The sequence below is a fragment of the Mustela lutreola genome, chromosome X (genome assembly GCF_030435805.1).
Source record: "Mustela lutreola isolate mMusLut2 chromosome X, mMusLut2.pri, whole genome shotgun sequence".
Classification (NCBI taxonomy): domain Eukaryota; kingdom Metazoa; phylum Chordata; class Mammalia; order Carnivora; family Mustelidae; genus Mustela; species Mustela lutreola.
Window position 1 is genome coordinate 106277733 of NC_081308.1, and position 13869 is coordinate 106291601.

The window sequence follows — 13869 nt, forward strand, 5'->3', positions numbered from 1 at the left end:
TGTATAAACAGACACCGGTCTGGTGAGAACCATGAGTTCACCAATCAGTGAGGCCGGCTTGAACAGCAGACTTATAGGGCCTGAGCCTGTGTTCTCTACCCTATGGTCTTCCTTCTTATGACAACACAGCAGAGACAAAGGAAAACAGTGACTATCTCTGGGAGGAAAAGGATCAATAAAAATCAAAAGTACTCGGGACGCCTGGGTGGCTCAGTGGGTTAAAGCCTCTACCTTTGGCTCAGGTCATGATCCCAGGGTCCTGGGATCCAGCCCTACATCGGGCTCTCTGCTCAGCAGGGAGCCTGCTTCATCCTCTCTCTCTGCCTGCCTCTCTGCCTACTTGTGATCTCTGTCTGTCAAATAAATAAATAAATAAATAATCTTTAAAAAAAATAAAAATGAAAATAAAAAATACTAAAAAAAATCAAGAGTACTCATAATAGATCTTTAGCACAGTGGCTATACCCAAGGAACTAGTTTCACAAATGTTTTCCTACTAATCTAAATTTAGAAAAGGAAAAAAAGGACTCAGACCACTCTAATTTCCACTGGACCCCTTAGGCAGAGATCCAGAAGACTGACATGGTAAGAATTCTTACCTTCTGCCATGCCTATTGGAGATGCCAGGATTTCTCAGCTGCCGTAGCCCTGGAGCAAGCAGTGATCAGTCAGTAAAGTTGCTCCTGCCTGGCTCACCAACTGTTGGGGAGAAAAGTTTTTTCCTCTGCTATTCCAGGTTCTTTGGCTGGTAAATTGATACAAAACAGAGCAACAGGAAAAAAACAAATTTAAGTATGTACAGAAGCCACATAGGAATATGAGAGCTGCAGGCAGTCAGGTGGTTGAGGCTTATTTGCCATCCGAAGCTGGCGGGGGTGGGGGTTAGGGGTCTGAGACTTCAAAGAGGAGAAAGACCGTTTACAAGAAGGTGGGAAGAACAAATGTTTGATAAACAAATGTTTACCAGACCATACCGAGAGTGTGGGACCAGAGAGGAATTTGATCTCTAGGCCTGGTAGAGCTTTCCCCAGCTTAAGCACACCTAACCCAGATTCTTTGTAGTTTTCTCTAATATCCTCTTCCTGGATGTGGCCCTTTATCTAAATTCCTTTAGGCAGTTAAGGAGAAGGTAAAAGCTTTTTTTGAGTCTTTGGGCCTTGATTTGACTTCAACTTAAAGTAATCCACATGCCAAAGTGGCATATTTTGGGAAAGCTGCTGAATCCCTTCAAGGGAAACCAGAGGATTTCAAGTACAGGGTAGGTAACATGAATGAGGTGACTTCTCGAACTGTTTGATCATGTGTGTATTGTCTCTTTTTTAAATATACATCTAGGGGTGCCTGAGTGGCTCAGTGGGTTAAAGCCTCTGCCTTCGGCTCAGGTCATGATCCCAGGGTCCTGGGATTGAGCCCCACATCGGGCTCTCTACTCAGTGGGGATCCTGGTTCCTCCCCTCTCTGCCTTCCTCTCTGCCTACTTGTGCTCTCTCTCTGTCAAATAAATAAAAATATTTTTAAAAATAAAATGAAATATACATCTAAAATTAAGTGTTCAGAAATATGATTTGATGAGGTCATGATACATTTGTATAGTCATGTACTGGTCATTCATTTATGAGACTGATGCACTACCTACTGCGCTAATGAGGCACCTTAGTCATCCATGTAAAATAATGTTCTAATCAAGATAAAGATGGATTTGGGACGATGCTTATGATACATTATTAAATGGAAAAAAAAAAAACAAGGGCTCCTGGGTGGCTCAGTCAGTTAAGCATTGGCCTTCTGCTTAGGTCATGAGCCTGGAGTCCCGGGATGGAGCCCCACATTTGGCAGGTGGAGGGGGGCAAATCTCTGCACAGCAGGCAGTCTGTTTCTCGCTCTGCCCCTTTCCTCACTCTCGTGCTCACTCTCACTCACTCTCTTAAGTAAATAAAACCTTTAAAAAAAAAGATAAAAAGCAAGTTATAAAATACCATGTATAATAAATCCCCTCTAGAAATATTTATAATGTCATGTGTACATTCACACAGAAAAGTCTTTTTTTAAAGATTTTATTTATTTATTTGGCAGAGAGAGAGATCACAAGTAGGTAGAGAGGCAGGCAGAGAGAGAGGAGGAAGCCCAATGCGGGGCTCAATCCCAGGACCCTGGAATCATGACCTGAGCCAAAGGTAGAGGCTTTAATCCACTGAGCCACCCAGGCACCCCTGGAAAGGGTCTTAAAAGGTTAAATATACTAAAGGTCGCAGCCTGCATAATAAGATTCTTTTTTAATTCCTGTCCTTTGAAAAGGAAAACATGAGGGGTACCTAGATGGCTCAGCTGATTAGACATCTGCCTACGGCTCAGGTCATGATCTCGGGGTCCTAGGATCGGTTCTCCCACACTCCGCAGGGAATCTGCTTTTCCCTCTGCTCCTCTTCTTCCCCACCCAATAAATAAAAAAAAAATCTTCAAAAAAATTTTTTTTAAGATTTTATTTATTTATTTGTCAGGAAGAGAGCGCGTGGCGCACACACACAAGCAGGCAGAGTGACAGAGGCAGAGAGAGAAGCAGGCTCCCTGCTGAACAAGGAGCCCAATGTGGGCCTCGATCCCAGGACCCTGGGATCATGACCTGAGCCAAAGGCAGCGGCTTAACCCACTGAGCCACCCAGGCGTCCCCAAAATCTTCAAAAACTTTTAAAAAATAAGAAAGAAAACATTTGTATTAAAGATTGAGTTAATGTCCATCTTGAGATTTTTTTTTTCTGCCTGTTCAGATTTTAGCAAAGGTTTTGATCTGGGCTCTGAATAAGCATAAATATTAATTATGTCATGGATCTACAGTTTGGACTGTAGATGGTTTGTTTTTTAATCAGAGGCAGCTGATTAGCAAGCATGGTAAATTGCTTAAGTTTTGAACAGTTGCCAATAAAATGAAAGAGGGAATAGTAATAGTGATATCGAGCCTTTTTATGATCTTTAATGAATTATTGAGCCCCAAACCTGTGTATTCTTCATGCAGAACATTGTTTTGGGAAACACAGGTGCATAATTTGTTAAAAGATGAGGGAATGTTAAAAAAAAAAAAAAAGGAGGGAATATCTTACTGTGTGTCCATTCTGAGCAACTGTACCTGTGGAATTAATTATTATAAATAATTAGGCAAAGACTGGAGGTCTGTGCTCAAAATTTAAGTATTACTCTGACTTTATAAATCAAGTATAGAGCATGTAATTTATAACTCTATTTATTGATTCTAAGTATGCCTTTGCAGGTGTCTATAGAAGTAGGTTTCACGATCAAGTACCTATTGTATATGGCACTATTCATAAGTTTAGGTTATTGACTGAACTTATAAGCTAAGTGCTCATTAATGTCATTTAGTTATTTGAATGACTCTGGTGCTTAATTTTAGGGAATGAACTTTTGATTTGATTGAATGTGATTAATCTCAAAAACGTTTTGTTGACCATTAATATAAAGTTAAAAGAGGGGTGCGTGGCTGGCTCAGTTGGAAGAGCATGCGACTCTTGATCTCAGGGTTGTGAGTTTGAGCCCCACATTGAGTGTAGAGATTACTTAAAGTTAAAAGAATTATAATATGTCATGGTTTGAAGAACCCTACTAGGATAAGCAAACAATTTGGCTAAAATTTGAAAATTTTAAAAAGATTTTATTTATTTATTCGACAGAGATCACAAGTAGGCAGAGAGGCAGGCAGAGAAAGAGGGGGAAGTAGGCTCCCCACTGAGCAGAGAACCACACACTTGGGGCTTTGTCCCTGGACCCTGGGATCATGACCTGAGCCCAAGCAGAGGCTTTAACCCACTGAGCCACCCAGGTGCCCCAATGAGAGAGAATCTTAAGATAAATTTGAAATTACAGTATTTTATGGTGAACACATAAGATTTTGATTGTTACTATGAAAAATTTTATGAATCCTATATTTTTGAAATGTGATTTTTAAGTTTTTATTTAAGTAATCTCTCCACTCAAGATTCAAATGCTACTCCTACTGGGCCAGCCAGGGGCCCCTAAAATGTGATTTTAGTATAGGTTTTTTTTTTAAGATTTTATTTATTTATTTGACAGACAGAGATCACAAGTAGGCAGAGAAGCAGGCAGAGAGAGAGGAGGAAGCAGGCTCCCTCCCGAGCAGAGAGAGAGCCTGATGTGGTGTTCGATCCCAGGACCCTGGGATCATGACCTGAGCTGAAGGCAGAGGCTTTAACCCACTGAGCCAAGCAGGCGCCCCTAGTATAGGTTTTAATCACTGAAGAATTATGCTGTTTGCATGGTATGCCTGTATTTCCTATTTTGTTCACATTTCTGAAGCATATATTAATAATTTTTAGTGCTCACCATAATCTCAAGTGTCTTAGGGAGATGGTGGGTGGGATGTGGTGTAATATTAGCAGTAACCTACTAGAGATGGTTTTGCCCACCATTCATTAAGCACTACTGTATGTTGATTTCCTTAGGCATTGGGAATACAGGTGTGGTAAGACAATCCTTGCCAAAAAGGACCATTCTAACAATGTACTGCGTATATACACACATACATACATGCATACAGAAATTATTACATCTTGTCCTAGTAAAACTTGGGTCATCAGCAAATTGTATAGAGGATATAGTAGGGGCACAAAGAGTAATCTTTCTGGGGTTTGGAGTGGAAGAATCTGCAAGGATGTTGTAAATGAGATTCTTAAAAACACACATTTTCTGAGTTTTAAACAGATGCCTTTATTTAATTACATAATGTATTTAAGCATAATAGTGCTGCAGTGGGAGCTAATAGGGATATATTGCTTGCATAATTCCTGTCCAATTTTTAACATCATTGTTACTAGTTTTTTTAGGGCTGCCATAGCATGGTACCACAAACTGAGTGGCTTAAATAAACAGAAATTTATTTTCTCATAGTTCCGGAGGCTAGAAATTGGCAGGGCCACATTCTCTCTGAAGATTCTGGAGACAATCTGTTCCATGCCTTTCTTGTAGCTTCTGGAGTTGCCACTGATCCTTGGTGTTCCTTGGCTTATTGATGGTCATTATCACTGCAGTCTCTGCCTCCACCTTCACATGGCCATCTTCCCTATGTGCCTCTCTGTCTGTGTTTCTTCTCTTACTCGGACTTCAGTCCTTATAAGGGCCCATCCTAATGACCTCATCTTAACTTGATTACATCTGCAAAGACCCAGTTTCCAAGTAAGTTCACATTCCTAACCAGTGGTTAGGACTTAAACATACCTTTTGTGGGGGCATGATTCAACCTGCAACAATCATTTAGTTCCCTTTGTACTGTGCCGTATCATCAATATAATTACTTGAGAAATGCATTTTCATGATGAGAGGTTAACAAAGCCCCTGGTTGCAGGAATAATGTTAAGAATTTGTAGTTCAGGGCACCTGGGTGGCTCAGTGGGTTAAGCCACTGCCTTCGGCTCAGGTCATGATCTCAGGGTCCTGGGATCGAGTCCCGCATCGGGCTCTCTGCTCAGCAGGGAGCCTGCTTCCCTCTCTCTCTCTCTCTCTCTCTGCCTGCCTCTCTGCCTACTTGCGATCTCTGTCAAATAAATAAATAAATAAATAAATAAAAATTTAAAAAAAAAAAAAAAGAATTTGTAGTTCAGGGGTGCCTAGGTGGCTCAGTTGCCTGAGTGGCTGCCTTAGGTTCCAGTTGTGATCCTGGGGTCCTGGGATGGAGCCCTGCCTCACATTGGGCTCCCTGCTCAGCAGGGAGCCTGCTTCTTCTCTCCCTCTCCTGCTCCCCTTGCTTGTGCTCTCTCTCAGGTATTCTCTCTCTCTCAAATAAATAAAATCTTAAAAAATTTGTAGTTCATTAAGTGAGCCTGTAGTGATTGGATAAATGTCTTCCAGAGACCAGAAGAGTGAAGCATAGACAGATTGTAGAGATCTGTGAGCTTGATATAAAAAAAAAAAAAACCCACTACTAAAGCTTCTGCTATTTATTTGTTAAGAAAGGTGATTTATTATTCAGGTGCTATTTTGACTTTAAAAATTTTAATGGGTATTTATAGTATTTAATTTCAGTCATCAGAGACATCATCCTAGTTAGCCATCTTAAATAAATTTATATTAATTTGCAGACTTTTCATCACTGGTACACATCTGAAACTGCGTAGTTATATTTTCAAAGGTACTGTGATACTGAAACTCATGATATTATGGGGTACATTGTTTTTTAAAATTACCTTAGCCAGTAATAATTGACTACCAAACAACTTTTTAAAAAAATATTAATCTTTGTTTCAAGTAAGGCAGGTATTGTTAAAAAGCTTAATACATTTCTTAATAGTGTTCTTTTATTAAATCTAACAAAAAATACTTCTCTCTGCATGGGATTTTTTTTCTATTGCTTTTAACACTAGAGGCTGGGTTTTTTTTTTCCTTTTTCAATTAATCAGGATTTTCTTTTTTTTTCTTTTTTTTTTAACCATTTAGAGAATATGCCCTTCAGAATGTAGTCATTTGGGTCTTCCATTGTTTTAATAGTACACAACTGTTTCTAAAGGCATGCATGGGGCGCCTGGGTAGCGCAGTTGGTTAAATGGGTCATAATCTCAGGGTTGTGACATCGAGCCTGGCGTCGAGGCTGCATGGGGCTCTGCACTCAGTGCAGAGTCTGCTTAAGACTCTCTATGCCCTGCCCCTCCCCCCCAAAAAATAAATCCTGTTAAAAAAAATAAAGGTGTCCATAGCAGAACTACCATAAAATTAATTGGGGTGCCTGGCTGGCTCAGTAGAGCATGTGACTCTTGATCTTGGGGTCCTAAGTTTGAGCCCCACATTGTGCATAGAGATTAGTTAATGAAATAAATAGATTTGGGGGCAATTACCCATAAACTGTAAGGAATTTATATACTTCATGATATTCTTAATTTCTATATACATGTATACTATAGTGCTTTTGCACACTGTACAATGATAAATACCAGGGAAGTCAGGCAAAGAATGAAAGTTAGCAGCCTTACTCTTCTTTTTTTTTAAGATTTTTATTGATTTATTTGGCAGAGAGAGCACAAGTAAGCAGAGTGGCAGGCAGAGGCAGAGAGAGAAGCAGGCTTTCCACCAAGCAAGAAGCCTGATGTGTGACTTGATCCCAGATCCTGGGATCATGCATGACCTGAGCCGAAGGCAGCGGCTTAACCAACTAAGCCACCCAGGCATCCCAGCAGCCTTACTCTTATTTGTTCTAAGTGGATATGCGAGAAATAAATAGCCTAATGAAAATAATATGGATGACAAACTCTACCTGTCAATAATAAATACCACAACTTTCTTCTAAAGTGTAGTCAGTGATCCTAGAATAATCCCGCTGAAGAAGATCTAAAATCTTTGTATAAACCTGCGCGCAGATTTATCTGTGTTTAAATTTGTGCACAAATCTGTCCTGTGTGTAAAAATCTTTCAATCTATGTGTATTTTGGTTTCAAAACAATTCACACTACTTGAATACATTAAAAAGGTTCAAAAGTGTGCTAACGTATGTGTAGACACAGCAAAAAGAATGCTTTCAATGAGAGGGAATGAAGATAAGACTTAAAGGAGAGTCTCCTATATTACCAGAGTCCGTGTCATTAACTGCATTTAGTAATGAATTATACCTGTTTGGAACTAGTTTATAAATATGTAAGCTGTAAGATGAACAGAGCGAATGTTAAAAACTCACAGAATTTCATAATTCAGGAACATAGCTTCAGTGTTTCATAATATGGAAAGAAGCTCCTAAAAACAGCCAGTTGGGGGGCGCCTGGGTGGCTCAGTGGGTTAAGCCTTCGCCTTCGGCTCAGGTCATGATCCTGGGGTCCTGGGAGCGAGCCCCGCATCGGGCTCTCGGCTCAGCGGGGAGCCTGCTTCCTTTCCTCTCTCTGCCTGCCTCTCTGCCTACTTGTGATCTCTCTCTGTCAAATAAATAAATAAAAATCTTTAAAAAAAAAACAGCCAGTTGGCTTGCTTTCTTAGAAGTTAGAAAAGACTACATTTCAGAAAATGATTTGTAATGATTAGGAACAGAAGAATATTAAGAAATAAAATATTGGGGCACCTGGGTGGCTCAGTGGTTAAGCATCTGCCTTTGGCTCAGGTCATGATCCCAGGTGGGATGGCCCTGCCTTGGGCTTTCTCCTTAGCCAGAAGCCTGCTTCTCCCTCTCCCATTCCCCTTGCTTGTACCCCGCCCCTGCTTGCTCGCGCGCTCTCTCTCTCTCTCATATAAATAAAACCTTAAAAAAAAGAAAATATTGAAAACATAAGAACTGAGGTCCTCAGGGTAGAAAATTAGACTTCATATTAGAATTTGAAGAATGTAGTTGAAAGAAAAATTAACTAGGATCTTTGTAACAGGTTAAATATTAAACCACCTCAAATAGAAGTGATTTTGTCCTCTCAACCTACTTCTGAAAATGTACAGTAACATCTAGTTTTCCATATAAAAAAGCACATAATTTCATTAGCAAAGGTCCCTTTGGTTTAGCCTTAAAATCACATCTGATCCAGGGCTCTTGGCTGGCACAGTTGGTGAAACATGTGACTCTTGATTTCAAGGTTGTGAGTTCAAGCCCTGTGTTTGGCATAGCATTTACTTAAAAATAATTTTTTTAATTAAAAATCACCTGTAATCTACCAGTTCATACTAACAATTGCCAAACTAGCATTGAAACAGCTTTATCAAGATACTTGTCACCTACCGTAAAATTAAAGTGTGTAGTTCTGTTGCCATTTAGTATATTCACAGTTGTGCAACCATCAGTACAGTCTAATTTAGAATATTTTCATTACTCTGAAGAGAAAACCCAGTAACCGGGGCATCTGGGTGGCTCAGTGGGTTAAGCCGCTGCCTTCGGCTCAGATCCTGATCTTGGGGTTCTAGGATCGAGTCCCGCATCGGGTTCTCTGCTCAGTGGGGAGCCTGCTTCACTCTCTTTCTCTGCCTGCCTGTCTGCCTACTTGTGATCTCCGCCCATCAAATAAATTAAAAAAAAAAAAAAGAAAACCCAGTAACCATTTGCAGTCACTTTCTAGTCCCCTTCTGCCCTAGCTGTGCACAATCACTAATCTACTTCCTGTTTCTATTTATTTTCATAACATTTTAAACTTGCAACATTATTGTTCTCATACCTATTCCAGGTCACTGACTCAGAGGTTTAGAAGTTCTTCAAGTAGCCATATTTACAAGTCCTATGACATCTTCATTCATAAAACATTCAAATGATGACTTCATAATATGATTGTTCCATATTCTAAGAGGTTTTGATCTGGGTCATGTGTTTCAAATTCTGTTTGTGCCACTTGATAGGGATGTTACACTCAGAAGGAATAGAACCATTTTGTCCAGACTCAAAATCAAGTTTATTCAATGTGTGTTAACCATTCCAGGCTTTCTGATAGTGAGAAGAGCTTTAGGAATCTTTTGTAGCATACATTATCTTCAGTAGTAATGTCATCTTCATCACTGTCTTCATCCTTTGGTCAAAGTTTGGTTTAATTTGCTGTGGATAGCCAAGAAGGCTATTATCGGTAGATTTGCTAGAGCTGCTGGAAGTCCTACTGTTCGTAACGTTATTCTGGTTTACTTGTCTGGCTGTTATGATGAAATTGCATCTGTTTCAGTCATCCTGTTACTTGATCAAAACTCTTTTCTGAAACGTCTATGCCATTAACTTCTAAAACTTCATCATGAATATTCAGTAATCCTGCGCTGTAAACCAGAAAGATCCCTGGGACTTACCAAAGCCGTGTAGTGTCTCCTTTGGGCTTTCTGAAACCATTCTGGCTATCGAGTCCTGGAGAATGTTCAGTCCTGTGTTTGTAAAGATAAACTAACCCTATGATGTTTTTCTGGGAGGATATTCATGGCCGTAATAGAAGATGCAAGTCTAACAGCTTGGGACATACCAATGACTGGGTGTTGAGGAAGCACAATGCATTGAGTAAACATTTTCCTTCTTCATTAGCATGTCTATACCTTAGGCACTAAGGTAGTGCCTCTTTCTTAAGGTAGAGGCCTCTTCCTCTTTTTGCATAAAGATCCTAAGTGTGGGTTGTCTGTTGAAACACCTTTGTGATAATTATTATTTGTAGGTAGTACGTCTCCCTGAAGTCTGCATAGCTTAATAAATTGTCAGCATTAGGTATCTTATGAACATGTCGTAGTAATCCATAAAACTACTCAAAATGTCCAAGGTTTGCTCTTTCTAGCAAAAAACCAACAAAATTAATTGCCAGACCTGCTCTTCACCTCCAGGATGCCCTGGCAACCACTGTCCTGTTGAGTGTTGGGCTGCCTCTGTGTGGAGTGCCCGTTGGGCGCATGTGCACCCTCAGCTGCAGCCCAGGAATCCACAGCTCAGCAGATGCACCTATCACAGTAGCTTGGATCTTGGTGCTCAGCTCCACTGAGCTCCACGGGGCTTTCACAGGGCAGCAAGGAGTTGTCTGGCAGCGCAGCGCGTAGAGGCACAATTCCTTCCACCTCTCTGCCGGGCTCCAGTGCAGGAGGTTGAGGGGGCAGTTAGCCTATCCACCTCCTTGCTTTCATCCACCTTCCCCATGACTAGGCTCCTGACCTGGGCCTGGGCTCCTGATCCGGGCCAACAGTGCCAGCCTGAGAGACTGTAAGTGAAAATATTATTAAAGACATTTTGCAGGGTGGTGGGGCAGACATTCTGGAGAAAAGGATCACCTGTGTTCCTGTCATCCTAACATAATTTACTCACTTAACATAAGTTATCTTATGATAAAAGAAAGGGAGGTGCCTGGCTGGATGTGTTGGTGAAGCATGCAACTCTTGATTTTGGGGTCGTGAATTCAAGCCCCATGTTTGGGTAGAGTTTGCTTTTAAAAAATTACCTTACAGGTCTTATCCATGAGTATATGTTGTCATGCAGTGGCAGTCTAATGTACAAATTACTTTATGTCCTATTCCCCATTAAAATAACCTTTTTTCTATATATTTAAAAACTTTAGTAATTAAAGCTGGAGGGATAGTAACTTTGGGGGGCTTAGTCTTTAAGCATCTGCCTTCAGCTCAGGTCATGATGCCAGGGTCCTGGGATCAAGTCCCACGGTCAGGCTCCCTACTTGGCCGGGAGTCTGCTTCTGCCTCTCCCTCTCCCTGCTGTTCTGCCTGCTTGTGCTCAGGATCTCAATCTCTCTCTCTCCCTGGCAAATAAATAAATAAATAAATCTTTAAACAAAAGAAAAAGAAACTTTTGTATTATGTGCAGATATCAGTAGGTGGTTTTATGTGTATTTTTTTCTCTTCCCTCTAATCCCCCCCCATTACCACATTTTTGATAGATTAACAATCGATCACTCCTCGGTACCCATTCATGGCTGTCTTTACCCAGTTGACTGCGCTAAATATGTATGTGTACTGTGTATGTATGTATATGTACATGTATGTGTATTTTTGGGGTATGTATATATTTTAAACAACATCTCACTATCTTGAAATCGTCCATGTCCTTCGTATAAACATGTAGCACTGCTTGCTGATTCTTTCTGCGCCCGTGTTGGTTTCCGTGATACCATTTTCCCAACGACCATTCCATTCAAGATTACTGACTACCTAGCCCCTTTAATGTCAGAGATTTCTTTGACATCTTTCTCTCAGTGCCTTCTTACCTTTCTGCTTACCCAGTATAAAGCCTGAGAGTGTGCTTTCACAAAGAAGCCTTAAATGATCTCAGCATACTTTATTACTTTCAGACCTTTTCACATCTAAAGCTTTTTATCACCCTCCTCCAATATCTGTACCCCATTTTCTTCTCTATTCACAATTCCCGTGCTTCATCTATGCTTATTTTCTAAATATCATCTCTCCCACCTTCATTTCACCTAAATCCTTTATTTAAAAAATCCTCTCTCTCATCCCTTTTCTTTGGTGCCTTCCGCCAATCCCAAGGTTTCTATCTGTTGTCAGTCATTTTTCTCCCTTTTACCCCTAATCTCTGGTAATTCTGCTTTTGCTCCCTTCAACAAAAGCTCACACTCTGATAATGTATGTGTAGTGTTCAGTTGGGTGCTTCTGAATAAATATCTGCTTTTCAAAACAGTGAAATCTAAACTATTAGCATGGAAATAACCATTGGGAAGATGAGGTCTCCACTTGAAAGCTTCAAATCGAGATTCTCCTGCTATTATTGAATGATGGAGTTTTATATAATAATATCTAAAATGGGGTGACTACTTGAACCATACAAAATGTCCACTATTGCAAAATGAGAATAGATCCTTGATTTTATACTTCTGTTTTGATTGACCTGAGAAATAAAACTTAGCACTTCAGAGAAGGTAATTTTCATATGTTTGGATTATATTGAGCATTAATTCCTCAGGGTCATTATGGACTTAGAAATGTTTTGTTCTGTCTCCTAGTGTATGCCCAAGTGCCTTCTCATGATGGGAAAAATCTATAAGACCCCAGTCCATTCTGCACTGCTGTTGATTGTTCGAACAGTTCCTCCTTGTATTGAGTTAAAATCTGCTGGCTAGAATTATATTCATTGACTCAGCCTCTGTCCTCAGGCTACACTGAATTTGATCCCTTTCCTATATAACAGCCCTTTAGATAGCTAACGGTAATTATTCTGTCCTCTACAGCTCTCTCTCTCTCTCTCCATATTTTTTTCCCTTTGAGATAAACACTCTCAGCTCTTCTACCTGTTCCTCACTGAGCACCAGTTTCATCATCCCGATTGCTGTCTATAGATAGGACGCTTTGTTAATGTTCCTTCTGAAGTGTTTTCAGTACTGAAAATAATAATCAGTGTGTAGCTGAATTGGGTCCAGGCCTTGTACATCTGGACATTAATGCAGCCTGGAGTTGCTTTAAATTTCTTTTTAGTAGCCATTTGATATTGGCTCATAATGAATTTTTTAAAAAATAAGCTCTGTACCCAACATGGGGCTTGAACATATGACCCCAAGATCAAGAGTCTCAGGCTCTACCAACTGAGCAACCCAGGCACCCCTCATAACGGAATTTTTAATTAACTAAAATCCCAAGATTCTAACATAGAGATTTGCCTTCACATGACTTCTTTCCAAACCAAGTTTCCATTTTCCTTTAGTTGTACAACAAATTTCTAAAGTCAGAATGTAATGTTTAATAACCCTGTGAAATTTCATCTCAGCCTGTCAGCCAGCCTTAGTTTCTTTGAATTTTGATTTTTGTCATCTAGCTTATGCTGATTGAACAAGGGGTCTTTTTTTTTAAAAAAAGATTTTATTTATTTATTTGACAGAGATCACAAGTAGGCTGAGAGGCAGGCAGAGAGAGAGGAAGCAGGCTCCCCGCCGAGCAGAGAGCCTGATGCGGGGCTCGATTCCAGGACTCTGGGATCATGACCTGAGCCGAAGGCAGAGACCTCAACCCACTGAGCCACCCAGGTGCCCCTGAACAAGGGGTCTTGAAGCTAGTGTCAAAATGTTTTCAGACATCTGGGAAACAATAATGAAGAATCATGGAGTCTATCTTCCAAAAATTGTTGTATGCAGATAATATCTCAGCTCTTGTGGTATATATGAATTACTACCATTGTAAATTGACAAGGCCAATTGAATGGCTAAAGTTTGTTGAGCCTGCAGGACAGAAGCCTTGTGTTGAACATTACTCTGAGATGATGTTCTAAGACATATTGTGCCAACATAATGCCAGGGCTCCTTATTCTTCCCAAGAAATCAATTAATGCACATAGGAAGTAGAGACAGAATTATTGTGACTTTTTTTTTTTTTCCCAAGCATATACTGAGCACAGTATTAGGAACAGTGTGAGATTCTGGAGAATCAGGTTGCCTGAGGCAACTCTGATTTACACCTGTTGTCCTAGTGTAATTATTAGTAGCATCATTT

General features: G+C 40.2%; 1 protein-coding gene and 1 pseudogene across 6 annotated transcripts in view; one reads left to right on the forward strand and one right to left on the reverse strand.

The window, feature by feature from the left end:
- The window catches only part of XIAP (X-linked inhibitor of apoptosis), a 54999-nt gene that overhangs the window by 19715 nt on the left and 21415 nt on the right, over positions 1–13869 (forward strand). The window lies entirely within an intron of this gene.
- On the reverse strand, positions 9231–10564 carry LOC131821053 (partitioning defective 6 homolog beta-like; annotated as a pseudogene).